This window comes from Mirounga angustirostris, unplaced genomic scaffold (assembly GCF_029215605.1).
Source record: "Mirounga angustirostris isolate CCGP_5_RB_7025 unplaced genomic scaffold, mMirAng1.0.hap1 SCAF_2, whole genome shotgun sequence".
Taxonomy (NCBI): domain Eukaryota; kingdom Metazoa; phylum Chordata; class Mammalia; order Carnivora; family Phocidae; genus Mirounga; species Mirounga angustirostris.
Window position 1 is genome coordinate 65,973,711 of NW_026991710.1, and position 27,719 is coordinate 66,001,429.

Genomic DNA, 27,719 nt, shown 5'->3' on the forward strand with positions numbered 1-27,719 from the left:
GTCTCTGTAAGTTGCTGTGGATAACCCAAGACAGATTTTTTTTTTTTTTAAGATTTATTTAATTTGGAGAGAGAGACAGGGAGAGAGAGAGAGAGAGAAGCAAACTCCCAGCTGAAAGTGCAGGGAGCCCAGTGTGGGGCTCGATCATGACCTGAAGGCAGACACTTAACCAACTGAGCCCCCAGGTGCCCCCCAAGGCAGATTTTTTTTTTCTTTGCAGCACAAGCCAAGGCCTGGTTTTCTGATCTTCTCTGGTTTTGATGCATAAAATCCAACCTAATTTTAATAGGTTGCCTTAGCAAAATGTAATTATCCATTCATTCGTTTCTCAGCAAACATGGATAAGTACCTTCCATGTACCAGGTTTTCTTCAAGGTACTGAGTATGGTCAAGGTCAGAACCTCTCCCCAGGGAGACTCATGGCTAACCAACTCCTCCAATTGACAGCCCTGTGGCCACAATCAGCCCACGGATTTTTAAAAAACTGAGCCAACAATTAAAAATAAACAATTTCAGGAGCACCTGGGTGGCTCAGTAGGTTAAGTGTCTGCCTTCGGCGCAGGTCATGGTCCCAGGGTCCCGGGATGGAGTCCCGCATCAGGCTCTCTGCTCAGCGGGGAGCCTGCTTCTACCTCTGCCTGCCACTCCCCTTGCTTGTGCTCTCTCTCTCTGACAAATAAAATCGTAAAAAAAAAAAAAAATTTTTTTTAAATAAAAATCTCTCTTTCTGGCTTCTCTTGAAAAATGGAAAGATGTAATGACACCAGGCCACCTCACTTTCCTGCATGGCCACTTTCTACTGGAGCTAAAGGCCCCTTCCCCTTAGACAGTCACCCCCACTCTCCCCATGCATATTAATGCACTCAGAATCAACCTTCTTCATTTCTTGCCTGCCTGGCCCCTGATCTGGATGGAGCATAACCCGGACTAACTTATCCATTAGGTACAGTAGACATAGTGCTGAAAGCCCACAGTACATTTCCTTCAGAAGGAAAACAAATGAATAGAATACTGTATATAAGATCATGAGTGCTGCCTAGGTTATATTCATCTTTAGACCAACACCATTGTAAAATGTAATTTCTAACGTTTTTATGGCAGCAGGGGCCCACATTGGCAGAAGTCATCATGCAACTCAGAGTATAGCTGGATTATATCAACTCCTTATTTGGAAAGTTGGTGATTAAAGGGAAAAATTTAAACATTTAAGATTTTCCCAGTCTTTTTAGGAAGAACTCTATAATTCATTTCTTTTTTTTTTTAAGATTTTATTTTTTTATTTGACAGAAAGAGAGATATAGCTAGAGAGGGAACACAGCAGGGGGAGTGGGAGAGGGAGAAGTGGACTCCCCGCTGAGCAGGGAGCCTGATGTGGGGCTTGATCCCAGGACCCTGGGATCATGACCTGAGCCGAAGGCAGACGCTTAAGGACTGAGCCACCCAGGCGCCCTTATAATTCATTTCTAGTTGATGAGGGAAAGCTCTTCTTTCTGGAAAAGTGCCAGGTAACAAATGTAGCTTTGGGGGAAAGTCACCCTCTGCAATCCCGCATTGTCCAGATGCTGTGGTGTCTGTCTCAACCTTCCCTATAGGACCCGGGCCTTCACTCCCCCAACTGCTGGCACTGTTGGTGCCTGGAAGCTCGCAGCTGAGTCTCTCCCCAGGCGCTGCCATCATGGAAGGAAGCTGCCTGGCCCAAGCTCTCGCCCCTTCCCTGGTGGCAGCCTGTGTCCAATGCTTGTGTCATAAAGGGGCACAAAGGCCTGGCCCTTTGCCTCAATTTGTGATATCCCTGAAGACCCGTCCAGGTCCAGAGCTGTCTGCAGTGTCGGCTGAGGCCTCTGTTCCAGCTGTGGTGCAGCTCAGTTTCTCTCTCCACCCGGTCCTGCTTCTCCTAGTCTCTCACGGAGGTTACCAAGCACGGTCCCTGATTAACCAGCACACAAATCTGCCTCCCAGAATCCGTTTCCCAGAGAACCCAAATCAAGACGCTGATAAACAATGGGTTCCAGCACGAATCATCAATGGATGCTGCTGTGGGTTGGACTGTCCCCCCAAATTCTTATGTTGAAGTCCTGACACGCCCCCCAGCACCCCAGAACGTGACCTTTTGGAGACAGGGTCTTTATAGACAGAATCAAGTTAAAAGGAGTTCACTAGGGTGGGCCCTAATCCAATATGACCAGTGTCCTTATAAGAAGAGGAGATGTGGACAGGCCCAGAAAGAGGGAGGAGGATGTGAAGTGACATGGGGAGACAGCCATCTACAAGCCAAGGAGAGAGGGGCCTGGAACAGAGCCCGCCCTCACAGCCCCGCCCCCACAGCCCCGCCCTCATCGCCCGCAGCCCCGCCCCCACAGCCCCACCCCCACAGCCTGGCCGTCACCTTGATTTCAGGCTGCTACCATCCAGAACTGTGAGATAATACATTCCTGTTGGGTAAGCCCCCAGTCTGTGGTACTTTGTGAGGGCAGCCCCTGCGAACTAATACAGAAGCTGGAATCATTAGGTCAACGGATTGCTGGGAAGCAGGATATTCCCCTGGTGTCAAAGCAACACCCTCCAGGGGCGCCTGGGTGGCTCAGTCAGTTAAGCGGCTACCTTCAGCTCAGGTCATGATCCCAGGGTCCTGGGATCAAGCCCTGCATCGGGCTCCTTGCTCAGCGGGAAACCTGCTTCTCCCTCTGCCTGCCACTTCCCCTGCTTGTGCTCTCTCTCTCTCTCTCTCTCTGTCAAATAAAAAAATAAATAAAGCAGCACCCTTACTAACTGTGAAGGGGAAAATCGCATCTTACCATGGAAGAATCTGGCACTTTACCAAGAGATGAAACTTAGCGTCAGTAACAGTGGAAGAACTTGGCACGAGGTGCTTTTTGATGTGATAAATATGAAGTACACATAACATCACCCTTGAGGCCTTCTCACCAAATGTGCTTAACTTTAAATATGCTCTGAGACCCAGCTCCCAGTTTACAAGAAACAGGAGAAAAAAGGGAAACAATCAGATAATCCAAAATGTGAAAAATTCTACCGAAAACTGACCTGGTCTCTTCAAAAAATCAATGTCAAAGGTACAGGGTCTGTTCTAAAGACAGCGAGCACAAACGACATTCAAATGCAATGCAATAAGCTTGACTGAATCCTGGTTCCCCCAAAATCTATTATAAAAGGTATTTTAAGGAAAACTAAGAGAAATTTGAATATAAAGCAGATAACAGATTATTATTAAGTTATGATCATGTCCTTATTTTTAGGGGATGCATGTGGAATTATTTAGGGTTAAAGGGCCATAACATCTGCAACTTATTTTTAAATGAGAAAGAAAAATTACAGATAGATTAAAACAAATATGGTAAAATGTTAATAACTGTTGAATCGAGTAGTAGACATGTAGGTGTTCACTGTAGTATTCTTTAAAATCCGGGGGCGCCAGGGTGGCTCAGTTGGTGGGGCATCAGTCATGATCCCGGGGTCCTGGGATCCAGCCCCATGTCAGGCTCCCTGCTCCCCGGGGTGTCTGCTTCTCCCTCTCCCTCTGCCCCTTCCCCCATTTGTGCTCTCTCTCTCTCTCTCTCAAATAAATAAAATCTTTGAAAAAATAAATAAAATAAATAAAATAAAATCCTCTGTGTTTGAGGCGCCTGGATGGCTCAGTCAGTTAAGTGTCTGCCTTCGGCTCAGGTCATGATCCTGGGGTCCTGGAATCGAGTCCTGATGGGGCTCCCTGCTCAGCGGGGAATCTGCTTCTCCCTCTCCCTCTGCCCTTTCCCACCCACCTCCTCAGCCCAGGCTCTCTCTCTCCCAAATAAATAAATACAATCTTAAAAGAAAAAATCCTCTGTATTTGGAAATGTTCATATTAAGTGTTTGGGGAAAACAAATGTGACTGAGAGTCAATACACAAGTGCTAAATCTCATCGTTTTGTACATCACACATTAATACACCGACCAAACTTTAGAATTAGAATGCAGAGGGCCAGCACGAGAACACATGGGTTAAAGCTTGCTTTGTGCTGGCTTTACGGTACATTAAAGTGATGACGGTTAAATATACATGTACTTCTCCTCCCTGCCTCCAAACGAGTAGGCCCTAAAATAAGTGGGAAAGATAAAGTCAGACCGAAAAAATAATGTAAAAAAATATGCATGTGGCTATGCTTAGTTCTTCTCTGATCCTTTCTGCATCTGTCTCCTCATCAGTAAAATGGACAGAACGAAATACATCTGGAAGGATTGTTTCTGGGGTTAAAGATGAGGAATGTCACATGGGCGCCTGGGTGGCTCAGTTGGTTAAGCGACTGCCTTCGGCTCAGGTCATGATCCTGGAGTCTCGGGATCGAGTCCCACATCGGGCTCCCTGCTCGGCAGGGAGTCTGCTTCTCCCTCTGACCCTCCCCCCCTCATGCTCTCTCTCTCTCATTCTCTCTCTCAAATAAATAAATAAAATCTTTAAAAAAAAAAAAAAAGATGAGGAATGTCACGTGCCTGACACACAGTACACAGGGGATCAATATCCTTCCAATGCTGGGGCGCCTGGGTGGCTCAGTCGTTAAGCGTCTGCCTTCGGCTCAGGTCATGATCCCGGGGTCCTGGGATCGAGCCCCACATCGGGCTCCCTGCTTGGCGGGAAGCCTGCTTCTCCCTCTCCCTCTCCCACTCCCCCTGCTTGTGTTCCCTCTCTCGCTGTGTCTCTCTGTCAAATAAATAAATAAAATCTTAAAAAAAAAAAAAATATCCTTCCAATGCTGTCACTGTGACTGGGCAGTGGGAGTCCCCGGTGGCAGCAGGAAGATAAGCCAGACGTTCCAGCCCCGGGGCCTACCTCCGGCCTGGCCCGAGCTGGCGGCCTCTGAGAGAAACCACAGAGGGCATTTGTATCTAGTGAGCACAATAAAGGTAACTACTTTCCCATACAAAGAAAACAGTGGACACATCTTGTTTTATATTTCAGACTATGCCTTCATGTTTAGGATAATAATCAGGAAGCATTCAAGAGCCGTTTCTTGAAGGCCTAATACAACAAAAAGGCAATACCCAGTCAGAAGAGCTCCACAATAAGGAGGCCAAAGTTTTCCTGTAATCTGTGTGGAGACCTTGGAATATTTTATTGCTTGAAATAAATAACTTCCCCGAGCTTTATGAATAAATAGATGTTTCTATTTCACATGCCGGGTAGATGATGTGAGGAGGCTTTCCTCAGAGCTGAAGGGGCTCAAGGGGCAAAGGCTTTTGATGTTTAGAATAAAACCCTGTATGTGAATTCCATTCAAACCCCAAGAAAGCTATTGCTCCTGTCAGCCAGCATAAACTTTCTGAAGGTAAAATCCGAGTTTTATTTTCATTTCGCCAGCAACTCCTCCCTGCACCTCAACGGCACCTTTTTGTCTCTCCAAACAAACAAAAATGACAGCTTTGGGTGGCAGCATAGGCGCTTTTCCCCCCATTTGTTACTGTGACAGCTTTAGCTCATCCATGAAAATTCTAAGACATGATACCTAATGAAAAGCAAGCCCTGGAAAGAGGCATTTGATTTTGGCCCAAACCTAAGGGGAGTAGCAGTTTCAGTGACAAGGAGAGTCACAGAAGAGAATCGAAGAAAAGCCACCGATGGTCTCTAAGCTTCTGAGGCCCCGGAGGCCCCGCATCAGTGAAGTGGAGACAGCCTCCTCCTGGAAGGCTCTTCAGAGACACGAGCAACTACTTTCTGCTACCAGCATGTTTGTTATGAAAAAACAAAACAAAACAAACCAACTTGGGTTTTTATCACAAGGCTAATAGGTTTTCCCAACTGGGCAAATGAGTTACCTAGACCCCTAGACTGAAAGACAAGTTACTGGGGCACCTAGGTGGCTCAGTCAAGCGTCTGACTCTTGATTTCGGCTCAGGTCATGGTCTCAGAGTCATGAAATCAAGCCTTTCATTGGGCTTCCTGCTCGGTGGGGAGTCTGCTTGAGATTCTCTCTCTCCCTCTCCCTCTTCCCCTCCCCCTAGCTTGTGCGTGAGCACTCTCTCTCTTTCTCTCCAGTAAATAAATAAATCTTAAAAAAAGAAAAAAGAAAAGACGAGTTACTACTTGGCTTGTTAAGGAGGCAGCTGTTTGGTTTGTTTTTGTTTTGTTTTGTTTTTTAATTTTATTTTATTATGTTATGTTAATCACCATACATTACATCATTAGTTTTTGATGTAGTGTTCCATGATTGTTTGCTTATAACACCCAGTGCTCTATTCAATACGTGCCCTCTTTAATAGAGACTTGCAGTAAAATATCTTACACACTGCAACCTAGAAAATACACAAATGGAACACATACAATTTTCATGAAACCATCCTTAATCCTTAGTCTGTGCAGTGCACTGATACTTTCTAATTTATTACTATTTAAGGTCAGTCACAAACCAGACTAAAGTGTTTCACACCCACTAATAGGTTACAGTCCACAGTTTGAAACAGGCTGAATGAAGCCCAGGCTTCTCAGCACACTCCCGTCACATACATAACCCTCCTCATCCTGGTCCTTTCCCCAGGAGCTGCAGCAAATCAAGCTTGATTGGCCAGGAAAAAAGGGGCAGCTTTTCTCTTCCCTCTGCATTTGCAAAGTTCTGAAGGGCACCCATCATTGCTGCCAGGCTGGTCCTACAGGGTGGAGGCTATCCCATCTCTAATGGACTGGGGTCGATTTTTCTTCACAATCATCACAGTATAACACAGGGTGTGTTAGGGTCACCCCAGCTCACATCTTGAGGCTCTGGGTTCACATCCAAGGGGGAGAGATTTCCCTCAGACAGACCCCTCAGATTCTGAACTCCTCATCCTTGGATTCAAGTGAAGCCCCAAGCTCCGCTATGAGATGAGGGCATTTGGGTACAACAATGGCATGCAGTGGACAAGACCAAATGCTGCCCCACTGCCAAAGGTACAACCTGCAGTGTCTCTGGAATATTCCACGAAGGGGTGCCATCCACATAGAGCACCATGAGAATGGCACCCTTGGAGCTGCATATCCTGGCCCAAGAGTTGAATATATTTCAAATGCTCTGAGGCACTTGTCCTCATTCTCTTTGAGGGCACAAGCCTCTCCCCTGGGTTATGGTCCCCCCCATGCACCCCCAGCCCTTGTGAACAGTTTTCCTTTCATCTCCCAGAGACAGGGGCTGCTCCAGGCTTTGGTTGCCTTTTGGTTCTTTTGAGAAGTAATGGTTTTTCCTGTCTGCCCCTTGGACATCCCCATGGATAGCCAGTCAAAACCATTCTGGTTTTGCAGGTAAATCCCTTACCAACCAGCGTTTCCCTGTGTCTGGGAAGGTCCAGCTTTCCTGACTCCCCTCTTTGACCTTCAGCTTTTCAATGAGCAAAACTATATATCTCCTTTGTCTTCTCTGCCTCTTTTCCATCTTCAGCTAGTCCAGCAGAATAGGGCATTTAAGAACCATCATCCCAGGGGCACCTGGCTGGCTCAGTGGGTAGAGCATGGGACTCTTGAACTCTGGGTCATAAGTTCAAGCCCCACACTGGGCACAGAGATTTAAAAAAAAAAAAAATCCTCATTCTGATTTTACTTGCACAGGTTTTGTTTTGCCTACCTGTCCTTTCTTCCCCCCCTTTAATGAACATATTTTAATTCTCACAATTCTTCCCAGGCATTGCAGATCCCCCAGAGATACTAATTAAGGGTCTCCTCTTCCTGCAGAGAGTCATCAGGCAGCTTGGCTGGGCAGCTGTTCTCAAGCTGGGTGGCACATCTGAATCACCTAGAGAGCTTTCAAAAGTATCTGACATTGGGGAAGGTATGTGCTGTGGTGAGCGCTGTGAATTGTGTAAGACTGTTGAATCACAGACCTGTACCCCTGAAACAAATAATACATTATATGTTAAAAAAGAAGAAGAAGAAGAAGAAGATAGCAGGAAGGGAAAAATGAAGGGGGGAAATCGGAGGGGGAGACGAACCATGAGAGACGAAGGACTCTGAAAAACAAACTGAGGGTTCTAGAGGGGAGGGGGGTGGGGGAATGGGTTAGCCCAGTGATGGGTATTAAAGAGGGCACGTACTGCATGGAGCACTGGGTGTTACAGGAAAACAATGAATCATGGAACACTGCATCAAAAACTAATGATGTAATGTATGGTGATTAACATAACATAATAAAATAAAATAAAAAGTCTCTGGAGCCCAGGCTACACTCCAGACCGGTTAAATCAGGACCTAGGGGTGGGACCTAGCTGTGATATTTTTATTTATTTATTTATTTTTATTTTTTTTTTTAAAGATTTTATTTATTTATTTGAGAGAGAATGAGAGAGAGCAAGCACATGAGAGGGGGGAGGGTCAGAGGGAGAAGCAGACTCCCTGCTGAGCAGGGAGCCCAATGCAGGACTCGATCCAGGGACTCCAGGATCATGACCTGAGCCGAAGGCAGTCGCTTAACCAACTGAGCCACCCAGGCGCCCTATTTATTTATTTTTTAAAAGATTTATTTATTTTAAAGAAAGAGAGAGAGAGAGAGAGTGGGGGGGAGGGGCAGAGGGAGAGAATCTTCAAGCAGACTCCCGCCCTGGGCAGGGCTCCATCCCACCACCCATGAGATCATGACCTGAGCCGAGACCATCAGACACTCAACTGACTGAGCCACCCAGATGCCCCCAGCTGTGGTATTTTTAAAGCTCTCCAAGTGATTACAAAGGGTAGGCAAGGTTGAGAACCACCATTTATTCCCACTTACAATGCATGTTTCCATATTCAAGACACTTCTCTAACCAGTAGAACAGAAGGTCCAACTTCCAGAGTGAAGGCTATTTCCGTCCCCATTGTCCAAAAAGGTCACTTGCAAAGGTCACATCTCAAGCCAAGACATGCATCTCTGAGAAACAGTCTTTTAAATCAAAATAAAGCCAGTTATTCCCTAGCACAACACAAATGTGAGGGTGCCAAAGGGGACCTAACTTGCCCACCAGTGCTGGAAGCTCTGGGCCAGGGAAGAAATACTGAGGGGGATTTCGTCTCTGCGAATGAGACCCTTAGGACCCCAGGATTTTTTTTCAAGATTTTTTTTTTAATTCATTTGAGAGAGAAAGACAGAGAGAGCACAAGCAGGGGGAGAGGGAGAAGCAGACTCCCTGGCTGAGCAGGGAGCCCAAAGTGGGACTCGATCCCAGGACCCTGGGGTCATGACCTGAGCCAAAGGCAGATGCTCAACCATCTGAGCTGCCCAGGCGCCCCGGGCCTCAGGATCAAGATGGCGAACCAAAGCGAGATGAAGAGCTGCAGGTAGGAGTGAGTCCCTCTGTCTGGAGGAGTCAGGAGGCTGCAGAGAGGATGTGGTTTCTGATCGGGTGTTTGAGAATGAATGGGGATTTCCCAGGCAGAGGGGAGGGAGAAGGGCATAGAAGTGCTTGGAGAAGGGCCAAGGGAGCCATAGCTCTGTTGTCCGGACCTCACCAGTCCGCCCCAGAGTGGAAAAACCAGCTTTGGCCTTCCAAAAGCGGAAACTGCAACACTGAAATGAAAGAATCCAAGCTGCCAAGCAATATCCATCCCAAAGGAGTGACAAGTGGCCAAGTCCGTGAAGATGAGCCGGCTGCTGCTCAGAAGCCAGTGGGATCCGCCTGAGGCTGGAAGGGTGAGGCATGGTTTCCTGGAAGAGAGGAGGAGCTGTACCTCAAGGGGTGGGGAGAACCAAGAAGGCCATTTTGGGGAGCATGGAGGTTCGGCCGAGTTGGAGGCTGGGCAGGTGGCTGTTGAGCCCCAGGATAGGATTCGAGAGGGTCCGGGTCAGGCACCTTGCCTTGTATCTATGCAGCGTCTGATAAACTGCCCTGTAAGCCCCCGGGGAACAGGAGTCAGCTCTGGATGCCCCCCACCTCCATAGCACCAGCACACAGCTGTGCAGCTGAGCACAGAAAACTTTGCCAATGGAACAGTAAACATTCCTGGAATCCGTGGAAGTGGGAAGGGCAGAAGGGATACGTTTAAGAGAAAGAATTTTAAATATACCACCATCTTCTTGTACACAAAGAGCTTATGCTCTTGAAATACAGCTTCTTCTAGGGAAGGTTCCCCAAAGCAAGTCTAACCTTCTGGCCTGGGGTGCAAGGAGGCCCCCAGACCCATCGACTACCAGCCTGGGATGCTCATCCAATCCGGATGGTCCACTGCTTTCCCAGCCTTTCATTTCATTTTCATTTTCAGCTCCATGATCCAGATGCAGAGGATCCAGTGCTTCCAGCACTGGTGGGCAAGTTAGGTCCCCTTTGGCACCCTCACATTTGTGTTGTGCTAGGGAATAACTGGTGTGGGGGATAGAGCAGTATTCCCCTGGGTGACTTCTCTTGCTAGCCAACTGCTTGTAGCCAGCAGCAGCAAATATTTCACCTCTGTCAGGAGTCCAAGGTGCAGAACACAGCTGCTGGGCCGAGGCCTGGCAGGGGCCCAGCCTGGCTAGGACAGCTCTGAAGAGCCTGCAGGGCCTGAGAGCCCAGAGCAGGTCACCGGAGAAGGTGCCAGCTCACTCCTCCTCCCGCGTCCTAATCCAGGGGTAACTTTCTCAAAGCCTTTCAGCCTCAGGGCCATGACTCGTGCTGTGAGCCTCTAGGACAGGGCTTGGGGCTGTGAGAGCCCGGAGCACCTAGAGCAGCTAAAAGCACAGAACGCATCCAGGGGAGCACATGCTCCTGGACTTGGAGTCACATCCCAGCTCTGGCCTTGCAGCCGAGAAGCGGAAGCCTCATTTTCAAAGCTCATCTGCTTCCCATGCACAGCCTTCCAGGGGTTTCCGGGCAGCTCAGTTCCATGAGGGTGGGTTCTAGGGTTTGGAGCCCTGGATGGGGAGTGCTCTATCCACTAAGACAGAGTGAGCTGGAGAGAAGTCAGACCTCACAGCCTCACAAAGCTAAGGCCCCCAAACAAGCCAACCTACTCCTCATTCCCTTCCCTCCCCTGGTAGCAAAATAACCTTTGACTTTGGAAGAGGCGAGCTGTCCTCACCCTGGATCAGACCAAGGCGCCTCCAGCTTTTGCTTCTTACAAACTCTACAATTCCAACCATAAATGTTGTAAATTAGGGTCTCTCTCCCTCCTCTACTCACTTACTTTCCTCATCTGCATCTTTTCTCAAAGGACCTCTTCTCAGGAGGAAGATTCTTTTCCCTCCTCTCCTATTACCTCCCAAGACACCTGCTGAGTATATTCATGGAGCCACTCATCCATGTGGGTTTTGGTACCTCCTATGTGTTCGACATTTATGGCCCAGCCTGCTCGTTGGCTTGAGTCCCCAGCTGGCTGAAACTTCATGGTCAGATCCTGCTGACCGGTTCTGGGGCAGCTCTTCCATGCGTTACTGCTAGCTGGGCAAGCTGGGCCTCAGGCCCTGGGTCCCCCCACTCCAGGCCAAGTTAGCAAGTGCAAGGACCCCAGGGACAGAGCTCAGGGAGAGAAATGGAGCTCTAGTTGCTGGGAAAGGGGGGGCTTCTGGATCTTCTTCCTCAGTGGTTCTCAGTGTGGTTCCCAGACAAGAAGCAGGGTGGCGGCCCACGGGACTTGTTAGAAATGCTGTATTCAAGGGCGCCTGGGTGGCTCAGTTGGTTAAGCGTCTGCCTTTGGCTCAGGTCATGACCCCAGGGTCCTGGGATCGAGCCCCACGTCAGGCTCCCTGCCCAGCGGGGAGTCTGCTTCTCCCCCTCCCTTTGCCCTGCTGCTCTCCCTGCTTGTGCTCTCTCTCTCTGTGTCAAATAAATAAATAATAAAATCTTCAAAAAAAAAAAAAAGAAAAAGAAATGCTGTATTCATTACCACCAGTCTAGGAAAGAGATGAGGCGGTGGTTCCTGTACATCCACATGAACGATGATGATGACGGTGATGAAAACGGCCAATGTTGGTTAAGCATAGTAACTCTGCACCAGCCACTGTTCTAAGGATTTTAGTAACACACGTAATCACCACAGGAACCCTCTGAGGAGTTAAGTACTATGAATATCCTTGCAATTTTACAAATGAGAAAACTGTGAACAGAGGGTTAGGCAACTTGGTGTAATCACAGAGTAAATGACAGAATGACAGGTCCGGCTCTACACACACACACATACACACACATACACATACACATACACACATACACACACACGCACACACACACGCCCCTGCACCTCACTCCTCACTTGGCTTTGGTGTCCTCCTCCCAGAGCACGGGCAAGCTTGGCCTGGCTCCGTATCATGAGGCAGCGCAGCTCAGTAGCCGAGAGCCGGCACTTGGGCCAGTCGCTGGCATTTGAAGCTTGATTCTACCATTCCGTGAGCTTGAACAAGTAACAGGCTTTCTGTGCCTGTTTCCTCGGCTCTAAAATGAACATAGCTGTGCCCATCTACGTCACAGGGGAGTCGTAAAGACTAAGGAGGTTACCATTACATCATCGTGCCTGACCACAGCACACGCTCAATAAATGTCATCTTACTATCTTGACGGCCTCTAATTTGTGGGGCGGCGGGGGGAGAAGGAAGAAAAATATAGGCAGGAGAAGAGAGGGGGAAAAAGAATCTGGGAACACCAGCCTGAGAATTGTGTGACAGCTTCTCAGGTAGAACCTCATCCGGGTCCCTGCCCCTTCTGCCCTCTGCAGGAAAAGCATTTTGTGCACACCCGAGGGAGGAAATGTGAGTCTCTTCATTCTGGGGCTCAGCTGCAGATTTAATCGTCCCGTGAAAGCAGATGGTGTTGACCCAGGCCCGTCAGCTCTGACTTTGAGAACTGCCTGGCGTAAGCAGAATTCCGTGTCAAAGTACAGAGACTCGCGAATGTCGCGGCTGCACAGAAGCAAGTACGGTGAGACCTGCGAGATTCAGGGCCCTGATGACACTGGAGCAAGGACAAGACACATCGCCATGAGTCAAAAAAATGATTAGTCTCTGTCTATTTAGTCTGTGTCTAAACCCTTAGGACCGTCTAGCTACTTAGAGGAAATGCATGACTCTATTTTATTAGGATTATTGTCCCTCTCAGAGGTGGATAAAATAGCAAGAATAACCACCAGAGGATGCCAAGCTTGTGGGGCAAGAAGGATAGGGCCAGAAGGAAAAGGAAGCCTACGATGCTGAAATGTATTGACTCGATTAAGGGGAGAGATTCTTCTGAGTGGAGGAAGGAGCCAACACTCTGCCTCCTTCCTCTCTCCCATGCTGGCCTCTTTCTCTTCCAGAAATGCCCAAATGATCCAAGCACCAGGTCCAAGTAGATAAAGCTCCGGCATCAGATGAGCCAACCAGATAGCTAATTTGAATGATTTTCTCCCACAATCACTCAAGGATCCTGGAGATCACACATTCCCTCTGCATAATCAGCAGGGAAGCTCTGCAGCAAGGAGATGCAACTTCTGAGCTATTCCAGCCCATGTTTAAGACCTGGGCAGCTGTTAGGGGCGCCTGGGTGGCTCAGTTGTTAAGCATCTACCTTAGGCTCAGGTCATGATCCCAGGGCCCTGGGATCGAGCCCCGCATCGGGCTCCCTGCTCAGCCGGAGGCCTGCTTCTCCCTCTCCCTCTGCTTCCCTTGCTTGTGCTTTCTCTCTCTCTCTGACAAATAAATTTAAAAAATCTTTAAAAAAAAAAAAAAAGAGACCTGGGCAGCTATGAGAAACCACATGATGGAGAGCTAAGAGTTTACCATGTTTCTGTCCTTGGTAAGTTATATATTAAATTATGTATTTATATTAAATGTAAATTATATAGAGATGCAGGATCTAGTTACAATGTAGCTGTAAAGTGCTGCCTTGTCTTTGCCCCCTGCTCAAACTAAAGCTGTTACCTTTCTAGCCCTGTCCGCCATGGTGCTTAGCAGCCAGGGATGCATGGTCTCAGACATGTTTACCAAGTAAAACACTGACTTGAGGGGCACCTGGGTGGCTCAGTCATTAAGCGTCTGCCTTCGGCTCAGGTCATGATCCTGGAGTCCCGGGATCGAGTCCCGCATCGGGCTCCCTGCTCAGTGGGGAGTCTGCTTCTCCCTCTGACCCTCCCCCCTCTCATGTGCTCTCTCTCTCTCATTCTCTCTCTCAAATAAATAAAATCTTTAAAAATATACATATATGAGGGGCGCCTGGGTGGCTCAGTCGTTAAGCATCTGCCTTTGGCTCAGGTCATGGTCCCAGGGTCCTGGGATCCATCCCCGCATCAGGCTCCTTGCTAAGTGAGGAACCTGCTGCTCCTCTGCTTCTGCTCTCTCTCTTTCTCTTTGACAAATAAATAAATAAAATCTTTAAAAAAAAATGTAAATTATACAGAGAGCAGCCTTTAAAATTGTGTTTTGAGAAAGATAAACACAAGTGTCAAAGCAACGGAAAAATCAAATTCACGTCACCCCGCCATGTAGCTAAAGTGAATAATCTCTTTTTAGTTTTTTTGTTGCTTGGGTTTTTTTATTTTTGAAACACACCTATAGTCAATATTCACAAAATTTGAGCTTAGCTGTTTTTCACTTAGCATTATCTTAATCCACATTTCTATTTGTTTTCATAATACACATATGTAACATTCTTTTTTTTTTTTAAGATTTTATTTATTTATTTGAGAGAGAGAGCACAAGAGGGGGGAGGGTCAGAGGGAGAAGCAGGCTCCCCGCTGAGCAGGGAGCCCGATGCGGAACTCGATCCCGGGACTCCAGGATCATGACCTGAGCCGAAGGCAGACGCTTAATGACTGAGCCACCCAGGCGCCCCGAGAACCACTGCTTTAAAGGAATTAATGAGGAATACAGGAATTATTGAATAAATGTGCTGGGAAAAACCAATTTTAAAATGGGGGGAAACCCCATCTGTTTAGAGCCTTATATCATACACATAGATAAAGAGTAAAATATAAAACTTGAAACTCTAACATGGCTGGGAAACTTAGGTAAATATTTTAGGTAATGTCTGGATAGGGAAGCATTTTCTGAACTTGAGAAACGAAGAAATCACAAGAGAAATACTGATATCCTTGACCACATACGGCTAAACTTTTGTAAAATGAAAAGGTAAATGACAAACTGGGAAAATATTTATAAGCAATCTGACAAAGGGCTAATATTCTTCGTAAATAATGACAGTATCAATAAGAAAACAACTAATGTGTCAAAAGAAAAATGGGCAAAAGTCTTGAACAAAGATTTTATAGGAGATTTACGAATGTCCATAATAAGTACATAAAAATATTGCCAACTTTCCCAACAATTAATGGAGTGGAATTTAAAAATAATGAGTTTTTTTTTTTACCCTATCCGAGAGGTAAATATATATATATTTTTAAATTTTTTTTTTTAAGATTTTATTTATTTATTTGAGACAGAGAGAATGAGAGAGAGAGAGCACATGAGAGGGGGGAGGGTCAGAGGCAGAAGCAGGCTCTCAGCTGAGCAGGGAGCCCAATGTGGGACTCGATCCCGGGACTCCAGGATCATGACCCGAGCCGAAGGCAGTCGCTTAACCGACTGAGCCACCCAGGCGCCCCCACATATGTAACATTCTTAATAATAATACTATTTTTCCTTTTATACCATAGTATGCTCTTATTTCATCAGTTTTAGGTATTTTTTTTTTCCATTTTTCTTTTTGTCTGCTTCCTCCCCCCCTCCCAGCTATTTTTCTTCTTTTGAGTTATTTCTTCAGAATATAGTCCCAAGCATATATTTACCAGGCCCCAGGATGTGATATTTCATGGCTCATTACATTTTGTCATGTTGCTTTCCAGAAATATTGTACTAATTTATGTTACTATGAGAATACAGCTTTCTCAAAAGCCTTGCCAGATTTTGATTTTGTAATTATAATTTGCTTTTACCAGTTTAACTGGCATTGCGTGACTTTGTGCTTTAAGTTCCTATAATTACTAGGGAGGCTGAATCCTTTTCCATGGGTTTGTTTTCTATTTGCATTGCTTCTTGTGTGAAGGACATGCTCAGATTTTTTTGACCGTGAATGCAGTAGAAATAGAATTGCCCTTGTGGATTTGGTTTCATTCCCTAGAGATCCTGGATGTTCATTTTTTCCATCCATTCTATTTATCACAAACAACTTCCCCCCTAAGTCACTTTGATTCAAGCAAGTTTTGCTCAGTCCATGCAGGTCCCAGTCAGGCAGAAGATCATCAATTCAGCCCAGGTTCCTGGCACCCTATTTACTGGTGGCTGCACACTGTAATCCCCTCATAAATTTTCCTGAAGGCAGACTGATTTTTAAGTTCCCCAGCTCCCTAACGAACTCGGTTCCCGATTTGTCAAATATACCCAGCAATTATTCATTGTTGTGTCATGTACTACTAGAGAAAAAAATCAGGGAAAGTGGGGCGCCTGGGTGGCTCAGTGTGTTGAGCGTCTGCCTTCGGCTGGGGTCCTAGGATGGAGCCCCGCATGGAGCCTGGCATTGGGCTCTCTGCTCAGCATGGAGTCTGCCTCTGCCACTCTCCTGCTTGTGCCCTCTCTCGTGCTCTATCTCTGTCTCAAATAAATAAATAAAGTCTTTAAAAAAATCAGGGAAACCATTTTCATGTTTGCCTTTCTCGGCATCTCTGATTTATATGGTGCCTTTATGGTAGGGTATCATTTACATATTGTGATCGCAAAGCATTCTATGACAGGGGATCAGAATCTGGAAAGAGAAGGAAGAACCAAAGTCAAGATGATATCTATGGCATCCTGGAGTAGGATGACAAGGGAGGAAAACCAGGTCATGGACAAGATTAAATTAAATCAAAACAAAACTTCAGTATTTGAAATATGTTATAGGGCACCTGGGTGGCTCAGATGGTTGAGCGTCTGCCTTCGGCTCAGGTCGTGATCCCAGGGTCCTGGGATCGAGTCCCGCATCGGGCTTCCCGCTCCTTGGGAGCCTGCTTCTCCCTCTGTTTCTCTCTGTCTCTCATAAATAAATAAATAAAATCTTTAAAAAAAAAAAGATTAAAGAAATATGTTATAGAATGGACATAAGGCCAATTTAATTGGTTCAAAGGATATCTGCTATCTAGAAATATATTTACCTTTGGCAGGCATCACACAAAATTGTAAAACAACAACAAAAACTAAGAACTGTACAAGAAATGCTAAACATCGCACAAATTATTTGATAAAAAGTGGCCAAAGATATTTATTTATCTTTTTTAAAAAAGAAAAAGTTATTGTTGCCAATCCCTTGGCTTTTTTTTTTTTTTTGCCTATAAGAAGGATCCCAAGTTGGGAAAAAAGTCATCCCAGCATGCTTCCTCCCTCACTCAATTCTTTCTCACCACAAGCTTACATTATGTAGCCACTCCCTACCCTCTTCCCACTCCCTCAACCTGGCTAAGTCCTGGCCACAACTTTGGGTCTCTGGAGAGGTGACTGTAAGATGGTGGAGAAGCTCCTTGCGAGCGACATAGCTAACTAGTGGGGAGAAGGAGCCCTTCTCCCTTGTAATAGACACAACTACGTTGTAGTTCCAAGTTATAAGTGCCAAAGAGTTGCCATTATTGAGCATTTAGAATATGCCATGACATAAGATAAGCACTTAAATGCCTTATCTCATTTAATCTTCACCCACACTATCATCCCATTTTACAGATGAGGCAAAGTGACATTTAAAAACCTGGCCAAGATCACCCAGCTGGTGAGAACAGACAAGGCTGACACTGTAACATCTCACCTCTCATAGGATGGGTGACTGTTTTGATGATTTGTAATAAATTGTAACTTTTGCCACGAGTGTGCTATTTTTAACTATTAAAAAAAAAAAAACACCATACAGTTTAATCTCATCCCTACTAGTTAAGAGTTGACTATTCCTATGAGGCCAAAGGCAAAAAGCCCAAACTGTGCTTTTCCAGGCAAACCGCAGCAAGCACCTTACCATCTTTTGTTCTTTTCTAATAGTCCAAGTCCTGTTCCTCTTAACACTGGTAAGATATTTGAGACCACACAAGAGCCAGAGGTGGGGGTGTGCTGAGGAGGAGAAGCAGGAGGAGGACCGGAGGGTAGGGATCCCAGCCTGGAAGTCAAGAGGCCTGTGTTTTGGCCCAACTTCTACCACCAACTCACCTCTCTGGACCGCAAGTTCCTCATGGGCAAAGGAAACTCGCAGGTGACGTGGGTTCTAACGTCCCCTTCAGCTTTAAATGTCTAACAACTTAAGAAGCCTCGTGGTGTCAGCATACTCGGGGCGCAGGTGTAGACACAACACCCCCTACTGGCAGCCTTTCGGCAGTGGTCACCGGCTCCGCACTCCAGCCTTGGGGGCGGGCGGGGGGAGGCGGCCTCTGCAAGGGGGCCCAGCTGTGGGGACAGTGGGGGAGGGCAGCAAAGGGGGAGGCGATGCAGGCACACTCCAAACTCACCCAGTTCTGCTCTCAAGTGTCTATGGCCACGTGTTTGCTGAAAGAAATGTGCTTCAGATTCAGAAGGGCAAAGGTTTTAAAGAGGACAGGAGGATTACAGAGTAATTTAGGAGGGAGTCAGACGGTGGGGGCCGGGGGCAGCTGTCAAAGCTGGAGCTTAGCCTTTTTGATAATGAAAAGCCACAATTTAAAAAGTTTAAAAAAAAAAAAAAAGCATGGACTATTCTCCTAAAGGCAGGCATATATCTATTTTCTGAAAGTGAAAAATAAATTCTATAGATTTTGTGTGTTCGTTGAAAATATAGGGCAGGTAAAGGTTCTGTGCTCCCCCCAAGGGTACTTATCGGAGTCAACAGTCTGCTGTGTGAGTCTGCTCACCTTTGCCACTGAAAGCAAGCCCCGAGCACTTCATTTCTCAGCGAAGTGACCTGCCCTTCCAAAGTCACTAGCCCCTGCTCCCTTCCTCCTGGAGCATCTGATGGGAAACACAGGCCCTTTCAGCTTAGACTCTAGATAAACACACATCACGCATCCGCATTGCAAGGCTTTAGAAATGGTTTTAAAAATGAAAATCCTGAGCTTTGAATCTGCAGCCCACAGCAGAGTGATGGAGCTGACAATTGCCTGGGTCCCCCAGCTTCTCCCACTCACCTCTTCCAGAAACTTCACCCCTGAGGATGGACTTGTCTGCCGGTACCCCGCACCTCTCCTGGGACTCACCTTCCCTGTGAGCACATCAGAGGAGAGGAAGGATGGGGGCCGGGAAGTGTGTCCAGGGGGCAGGTGGGAGAAGAGGAATCCAATCTATGGTAAAGTCTCTTCACAAGAAACTCCAGAAGGTCTCACCCCCCAGTTCACGCAGAGATACTGTCTGCTCCTACCTTCACGAATGGAAGAACCAGTCTGGCCTGTTCTCTACGACAAGGGCTCCTAGTTCCCAGCCTGTGGTCCATCCCAACCGCCCCCCCCCCCCAATGCCTCGCAAAGCCTCCCTTGGTTGGCTCTGCTTTCTTCCCCTGGCTCCTACCTTCTGGATCTTTTCTCTTCCCTTCTTTTCTACCCTTCCAAATATAAGCCTGTCAAACCAACATGGACTCATTTTAATCCCTCCCCTAATCCTCCACTCTACATCTCCTTGAGTTAGCAGAGGCAGAAATCCCTGCAGTGAACTGGGGAGAGCCAAAGATGTAAATGTTAATGGCAGAGTCTTTTTTTTTCCCCACCTGTTGAGTCTCAGCTGGTCTTGTGGTTTTGCTTTGGCCAACAAAACATAGGATAGTGATTCTGTGTGATTTCCAGAGCCAAGGCCTCAAGAGGCCTTACAGCTCCTGCTTCAGTCTCTTGAAATGTTGCCCAGATCGCCATGGAAGGAAGCTGGGTTAGCCCACCAATGAGATGCCATGAGAGCAAGGACTGAGGTGCCCAGGCCCCAGGCTGCACTAAGTGCCAGCCGCGTGAGCGATGGCTGACCGTGCAGCTCAGTGCAGTAACAGGAGCAGGCCCGGTGAGACCGCAGAGCGGTGACGCAGCCGACCCCGGTGACACCCCAGCGAGACCCGCAGAGGGGTGATGCAGCCGACCCCGGTGACACCCCGGCGAGACCCGCAGAGGGGTGACGCAGCTGACCCCGGTGACACCCCGGCAAGACCCGCAGAGGGGTGACGCAGCCGACCCCGGTGACACCCCGGCGAGACCCGCAGAGGGGTGACGCAGCCGACCCACGATCCGTGGGAGAGGACAGACCGGTGTTGTTTTAAGCCACTCGGTTTCATGGTGTTAAGCAGCACCAGACAACTGAAATGCACACTTTTACCTTTTTCTCTGTTGTTTACGGAATAAGATACTAGACCGGGATTCTTTCTGCTTCTATTTTGGCTGAGGCCCCAATATGATAGATATCAGATACCCACGTGAATCTGGAACAAGCCCCCTTATACAGAATTCACAAAGGAAATTTTGAGACCTGGCTCCTTCCCTCTGGGATGCCTTGTCCAGATTAAGGCTATGAAAAGGGGTCTGAGGGTGGTGTAGTGGGGAGAGACAAGTAAAAAGCTTTTGGGGGGAAGAGCTGTTGATGAGCTGTGAATGTCCCCTGGACACCCCAAGGAAAGAGGGGCTAGAGCTGTATCTCCTTCATCTCAAGCCCAGAGAAGCAGGCTTATGTGGACCACTTGGAGTATTTTGAAATACATTCAGGAAACAGCACACATTATGGGTCCCAGCTTTGCACTTTTGACACCCAGAGTGGGCTGTGACACCCAGAGTGGGGGAGCACAGGGGACTGGACTGCTTTTGTGGGGTTTCTCAGGCAAGGGGTGTCCTGTGGATGAAATGTGGTCACCCAGAAGGGAGAGCTTGGGCACTATTTCATAGGACCACCTAGAGGGGCAGAGAGACCCCAGCAGCAAGAAGCTGGAGGTGGGCATTGGATTGCTCGGGTCTTAGGAAGAAATGCAGAGGGACCTCCTCCAATAAAGATGCATCTTCATATGCCCCCGAGAAGTGCAGGAGAGGGATGGCCAATAATGGGAGTTTCTGAAGAACCCACCACAATACTCAACAAGGGAAAGGGTCCACATGAAACACTAGCCAGGCTCAGAGAGTGGTGAACCCACTTTGTTGACCCCCTTGTCTCTGACTCCCTACCTGCCACCCAGTCCTGGGCACTCAGAAACTAGCCAGCAAACTGAGAACTGCAGATAAGAGAAAAGCATAAGGCAGAGACCGCAGAGAGGCCGCCAGCTACCCACAAACCCTTCCCATGGCAGCCCCCCCAGCCCGAGGCAGGCTTCAGATGGGGAAAGAAGGGGGATTGATGTTAAATCAGGTTCAAAGGTTTGGTCCTCACCTTGGGCTGGACATTATGATTGCTGACTTGAGACAGAGTTCAACTTAAACAACTCACATACTGTCTAGTTCCTAAGAATGAAATGTCAGAAGCCTGCTGAGTTTTCACATCAACCTTGCTTTATTAAATAAAATTTAAAAGGGTAATGGAGGGGAGGGGAAAGGTAATATTCTCATCACATCACTAATTGTATTCATTGGACATGCTAATAACATTTACTTTGTTTATTTGCCATTTCTCAGGAATACAGTCTCCAAGAGACAAAAAAAGTTCTCTTTGCTCCAGTTACCCATATTTCTCTTTGCTCACATTATCCTCCTACTCATACAAACTAGGTGGGCTTATAACTTATCTCATCATGTGATTATATTTATCCAGGTCCACAAAGTCCCCAGCAGCTCCTTGGTTAGGACAGATCAGCCATGGAGTCTATAAGCCTGGAAATAGGTCTCTCCGGGGGCTTTAGGCCTTGGCAAGCCTCATCCCAGGACCGTGGGAAGAGATCTGTACAGATGTCTGTTGGCTTACAGCCAGTCTCCCTTGTCTGGAATGCAGGACTTCATCTGGCTGCTCGCCTAAAAGCTTTCAAAGACTGAAATCTGTAGGTGAGTTTTTGGACTTCATGCCAGGAAGCTGAAATCCAGGAGAGACGATGGGCTTGCAGAACCTCTGTCTGAACTTCCAGCAAGTAAATTTTTATAAATAAAAGATGCAATCAATTATTTAGCATAATGAAACATGCTTGAAAAATGTAGGTATCATTTGCTAGTTCTCAAGAAATTAATGCATAATCATAGAGATGCATAATGCATGGCCCCATTGGATACCATCTTAGGAGGGAGACCGGCTGGGTTGAGAGGGAAAGGGATCTCATTTCAATCAATTATTTGCAGAGGATGCACTGCATTTATTCATGTAGTGTAACAGAGCTCAGGTGGGAAAGTAGCATCCATTTCTTTTCTCACAAATGTGTGTCAACGAGGACATGTCCTGTTGAAGAAAAGGGTGCTGGGCTCTCTATCTGACCATGGAGCAGATGGTGCTCGGTGCCACGGAAGTTTAAACCATGTTCGGTGCTGGGAATCACCACCCCTGTGAAAACTCTTGTGGGCTGTCCTACAACCTTGAAGGGGCACAGCCTTCAGCCTCACTGGCACTGACTCAGATCCAGTGACCCCATTTCTCACAACCCATTTCTTGGGGGCAGATTCATGTTATCCAGCCTCACAGCCGAAACTAGAGAGACAGTTTACTAATTCACGAGGATACTCACAGTCCACATGCCCAGTGCATTCTTTCGCGGCAGGCAGAGCTCTGTGGAGGGCCAAATCCTAAGCCCTGGGTTGCTGAGTGAGCACGACACCAGAACCAGGGGAGACATGAATGGAATGTTCAGGCACCTGGCTGAAGCAGCCTGCTGTGTCCATCCCACAAGAGAGGAGGTCCAGCCAAGGGTTTTCAACCTTCATGTCGCGGTACCCATTAGAATTGTGAAAGCATTTCGTGAGCCACTCCCAGACACCATTAAAAAAAATAAAATGATAAAACATAAAGTGGAATCGAAAGTATCAGAGAGTACTGCACGTAACTGAGGCAGGTAAGAGGCAGCACGGGGCGGTGGTTAAGAGGATAGACACTAAATGCAGGCTACGTAGGATCAAATGCCAGTCATATAACCCTAGGCGAGTCACTAGATCTATGCTTCAGTTTGTTTGCAAGATGGGAATGGTAACAGTACCTCCCTCCTGAGGGTATTGTGAAGATTAAATGGCTTAATACCTACAAAGGGCACAGAGCTATGCCTGGCCGCGAGTGCTATGTGGGCTTACATTATTAGTAAGAATTGCCTTGTGAAACTATTGCCCACCAGCTGAGAGACCAGAATCGAGTTCCTATGACAACTGGAGTCAGGCATGCTGAGCAGTACATGAGAGAAATGGGGGAAATGAGTGGCTTCCATTGTATTTGAATTAGAAAATTATGGAAGCAATACCAATGGCAGGGAAAAGAGAACCAAAGGAAATTGTCCAAAAAGGATATCCCAGATGACCAGACTAGAGCTCTCTGAAGCTGAGGAGTACTTTTCAGTGAATTAAGATGAAAGTGCTTTTGTTGCATCGAGATGCTATAAATATCTCTTTCCTGGAGAGAACTCTCATTCTCTAATGTACACTCTGCCTTTTTTCTTTCCTTTTGGCTTTTATCTGAGACCATGGTGACATATTTTGGTCCACTGGAATGGATCATCAAGTTCAAATTTACACTTGAACTTGAATTTCCTCTCTTCAGATCAATGGGAATTCGCATCTCCGTTTTTAAGAGTATCAGCTATACCAATTGATTACCCCACTCTATACAAGTCCTTCCTTCATGTATTTTTTCATGTTCCACAGGAATCTGGACAAACAAAAGGTGACTGATAAGGTAGAGGCAAGAAACTAAAATATATTTCAAGAAGAAAACATATTTTTGAAGAAGATGTGACACCATAAATGGGGAAGACTTAATAATACCCAAATAGAAGTAAGAATAGTTATAATAATATTTACCACAGATTGAGTACCTACTATGTGCCAAGCACCGTGCTAAGCACTTCATAATTGTTAATCGTACTTTCACGATGACTCTGAAAGGTCGATGATGCTATTTACAACTTCAGGGAAGGAGAAGGTCTGGCACATTGTAGACCAGCATTCAGACGTGGACTCCTTAACTCGGGCCTTTCACTCACCCACTACTGCGAGGGTTTCAGAACTAGCCCCGCCAGGTCCACATTTCAGCTCTACCACCTACAAGCTAGTTAACTTCTCCAAACCTCGCTTAATTTCCTCTTACACAAAATGGGGGTGATCACAGTAGCTTCCTCCTAGGATTTCGTGAAAATTAAATGAGATGTTTATTCAAGTATTTGACACCGTGGCTGGCACACAGTAAATGTTCAAATAGATGCCAATTATCATTATTGTTATGGCAGCCCTTGCAAGGCTGTCTGTAACTGCAAACATTAAATATGGATGATCAGTGGACCAGGCCAGCCAACAAAGTGCCATTTGGCCAACTGCCTTTGGACCTTGCTCTCTATTAAAGGCATTTCCCACGGCATGTCGTTCCCACCACTGGCTCTAGGAGGAAGCGAGACAGCACTGAGGGGAAACGTGTGGAGCAGCAGGGGAAACTGAGGAAAGCAGCACTCATTGGAAAGGTGGGGGTTCAGGTCTATGGAATCAGGATGAGAGCAAGGAAGAGCTGCTGTTTGAGACCCTCGTGGAGCTAGTCTCCTGAAGGACAAACTCAATAAATTGTGGAAGGCAGGAAGATTACCGCTAGGGGAAAACAAATTACTTGGGGATTTGAGCGGGAGCTTTGGCTCATGTTACTGTGTGAAGGAGCAGTCCCACAGAAGAAGTAAAGGATGAGGGTTGGGAAGAATTTAATGAGTTTCTTGAGCCCATTTTAACCTAAAAGAGAGGGATTTAATTTCCAAAGTCTTTTTTCTTTTTTTTTTTTTCTTTAAAGATTTTATTTATTTGACAGTGAGAGAGGGAACACAAGCAGCAGGAGTGGGAGAGGGAGAAGCAGGCTTCCCGCGGAGCAGGGAGTCCGATGCGGGGCTCGATCCCAGGACCCTGGGATCATGACCTGAGCCGAAGGCAGACGCTTAATGACTGAGCCACCCAGGCGCCCCTAATTTCCAAAGTCTTAAATGGGAAACAGAATTTAGACAGAATCAAACTAGGGGAAGAGAAAAAATGAGAAAGATCCATCCACTTTCCATAAACCGAAAGGAAAACACGCGCCCGTGGGAGAATCGCCCTGGCTCAGATTTAAAGGCTAATTTGACTCAGTAAGCACAGGGCGTGGAGAGGGATGGAGGTAAGAGGGCATGAAGATGAACCATCATTATTTCCACTCTTTTGGGGGCTGTGGGGAGGGGTGGTGGAGATCAGCTAGCTGAGGACATCAGATTCAGCTGTGTTCATTTCTACTTTGCCAGGCCAAGGAAGCCAGGATTTTAAATTTAAGTTTAAATCATCAATAGGCAACGACATTTATTTTTAACACCTGCCTGGCTGAGAATTAACACATCCACTGCCTTCCCTGGGATACCTGAGCAAAAAAGTTGCAAGGCATCTTTATTCTCCCGGCAATGTGATACTTAAAAATATGTTATTGAGGGGCGCTTGGGTGGCTCAGTCGATTAAGCATCTGCCTTCGGCTCAGATCATGACCCTAGGATCATGACCTGAGCCCCGCATCGGGTTCCCTGCTCAGCAGCGAATCTGCTTCTCCCTCTGCCTCTGCCGCTCCCCCTGCTTGTGCTCTCTGTCTCTTTCTCTCAAATAAATAAATAAAATATTTAAAAAAAAAAAAAAAAACAGAAAAGCAAATAACGATTCTTAGAAACTGCTGAGCATCTTCATATTACAAAACCAGATATCCACCTCACTGGGCACAAGCCTCCTGGTGATGCTAGACTCTGAGGAAAAGCCCCAAATGCCAACATGATACAATGTCATTCTAAGTCATCGGACTGTGCAACAGACCACAAAGATGTTTGTTTACATTGCTGTGATCAGCCGAGGCGGCCAAGAGCCCGAGTTGGTGTGGGATGGCCTCTGCACCACCACAGGCTCCCACACTGATGTCTCTGGGCCCCGCCTCCCCATTCTCTGTGTTAGTTTTTTTTAGATTTTATTTATTTATTTGTCAGAGAGAGTACGGGCACGCACGAGCAGGGGCAACAATAGGCAGAGGGAGAAGAAGGGTCCCCACTGAGCAGGGAGCCCGATGTGGGGCTCGATCCCAGGACCCTGGAATCATGACCTGAGCCGAAGGCAGACGCTTAACGACTGAGCCACCCAGGTGCCCCTCCATTCTCTGTGTTTAAAGGCAGATGTGTGCACAGTGACAGGAAGAGACACAGAACAGTCTGAGGGAGTAACACACGAGGCAATATATCCAATATGTCTGCTTAAAAATTGCTAGTTCAGGGGCACCTGGGTGGCTCAGTCGTTAAGCGTCTGCCTTCTCCTCGGGTCATGATCCCGGGGTCCTGGGATTGAGCCCCGCATCGGGCTCCCTGCTCAGGAGGAAACCTGCTTCTCCCTCTCCCACTCCCCCTGCTTGTGTTCCCTCTCCCGCTGTGTCTCTCTCTGTCAGATAAATAAATAAATAAAAATCTTTAAAAAAAAAATACTGGTTCATACACACAGAAGGTGATAAAAAGACATTTGAAATCGGAAGCGAACAAGCACACTTCGTGAAGATTAAGAATGTGATGGGCACAATGGGTGAGAGTGTTCATGGAGGCCAATAAAACTACTTCTAGAAAAATGTTCTTAAAGATCCAGGGAAGTCAGGAAGAGCCCCCTGAGTCTCAGAGAATACAGCTTTTATTTCTGCCCACTGCCAGAGAGCTGCTTGTAACAAAGAAGTTGTGAAATCAAAAGGCTGTTAATTAAGTCTGTTTTAAGAAAAAGCATTGCAGGCAAAGAGGAGGGAGCCCTGATAACAAGGTTTGGGGGGTGGACAGGCAGGGAGGTTCTGAAGCCCACGTTCCATGCAGTGCGGATCTCCTGTTTAAGCTCAAGTGCTATTATCTGCCAGGGCTCTGTGGTAGGAGTTCGTCCAAAGCTCTGCAGCAACTACCAAAAGACACGTGCCCCAGAGTTCCCCAGCTGTGGTAAAACACGCCGGGATGGCAGGCCCAGGTCCAGGTCCCTGTCTCCGTGATGTGCTCTCAGCTCTCTGTTCCCTCCTCCCACTGCACATACTTACTCATCTCTGTCACTGACTCCTGTGCCAGTCTTCAAACTGCATGAGAACAGGGGGCAGGTCTGTTTTTGTTTTCCATTGTGTCTCAACTGCTCAGCAAAGAGCAGTGTAAGCATAGCATAAAGCATATAATAAGCCTGCAGTAAATATCTGTGGAATAAAGGCATAAGCAGGTGAACAAATGCATAAGGGAGAGCAGTTGCTTGAGGACTCAACGCTTGCATCCTACTCTTCATGGGGACGTTTACTTTGGACCTGATTATTGGTATTGCTTTAAATATTTCTGTTATATCTCACAACATCTTTGGGTGTCACAGGTCTGAGAAAAAACAGATCTTATGAGTGTCCGTCAGGGAGGTAACTTGTCTCTATATGTAATTTTCAAGTTATGAATGTCTGTCTCAAAGCACAAGGGTCAACCAAGTAAACCTTTTGAATTTCCCCTTTCTGAAAGGAAACCGACTGGATTAGCCAAAAAGTATCTTTCAAAACCATTTAGGGGCATCTGGTGGCTCAGTTGGTAAAGCGTCTGCCTTCGGCTCAGGTCATGATCTCGGGGTCTTGGGATCAAGCTCCGAGTCAGGCTCCCTGCTCAGCGAGGAGTCTGCTTCTCCCTCTGCTTCTCCGTCTCCGTCTGCCCCTCCCCCCACTCCACTCATGCTCTCTCTCTCGCTCTCTCGCTCTCTTTCAAGTAAATAAATAAAATCTTAAAAAAACCTTAATGGTCGAAATCTCATTTAAACAATCTTATTAGTAAATGATAACTATTTATGCTTT

The 27,719-nt window shown here is 46.9% G+C and overlaps 1 protein-coding gene and 1 non-coding gene across 2 annotated transcripts in view; one reads left to right on the forward strand and one right to left on the reverse strand.

The window, feature by feature from the left end:
- SCD5 (stearoyl-CoA desaturase 5) overlaps positions 1 to 27,719 on the reverse strand; it is a 153,028-nt gene that overhangs the window by 77,907 nt on the left and 47,402 nt on the right. The gene's annotated exons all lie outside the window — the stretch shown is intronic.
- On the forward strand, positions 13,714 to 13,844 carry LOC123849161 (small nucleolar RNA SNORA63). The gene has a single exon (XR_006791987.1). It is a non-coding gene; the product is annotated as a small nucleolar RNA SNORA63 (small nucleolar RNA).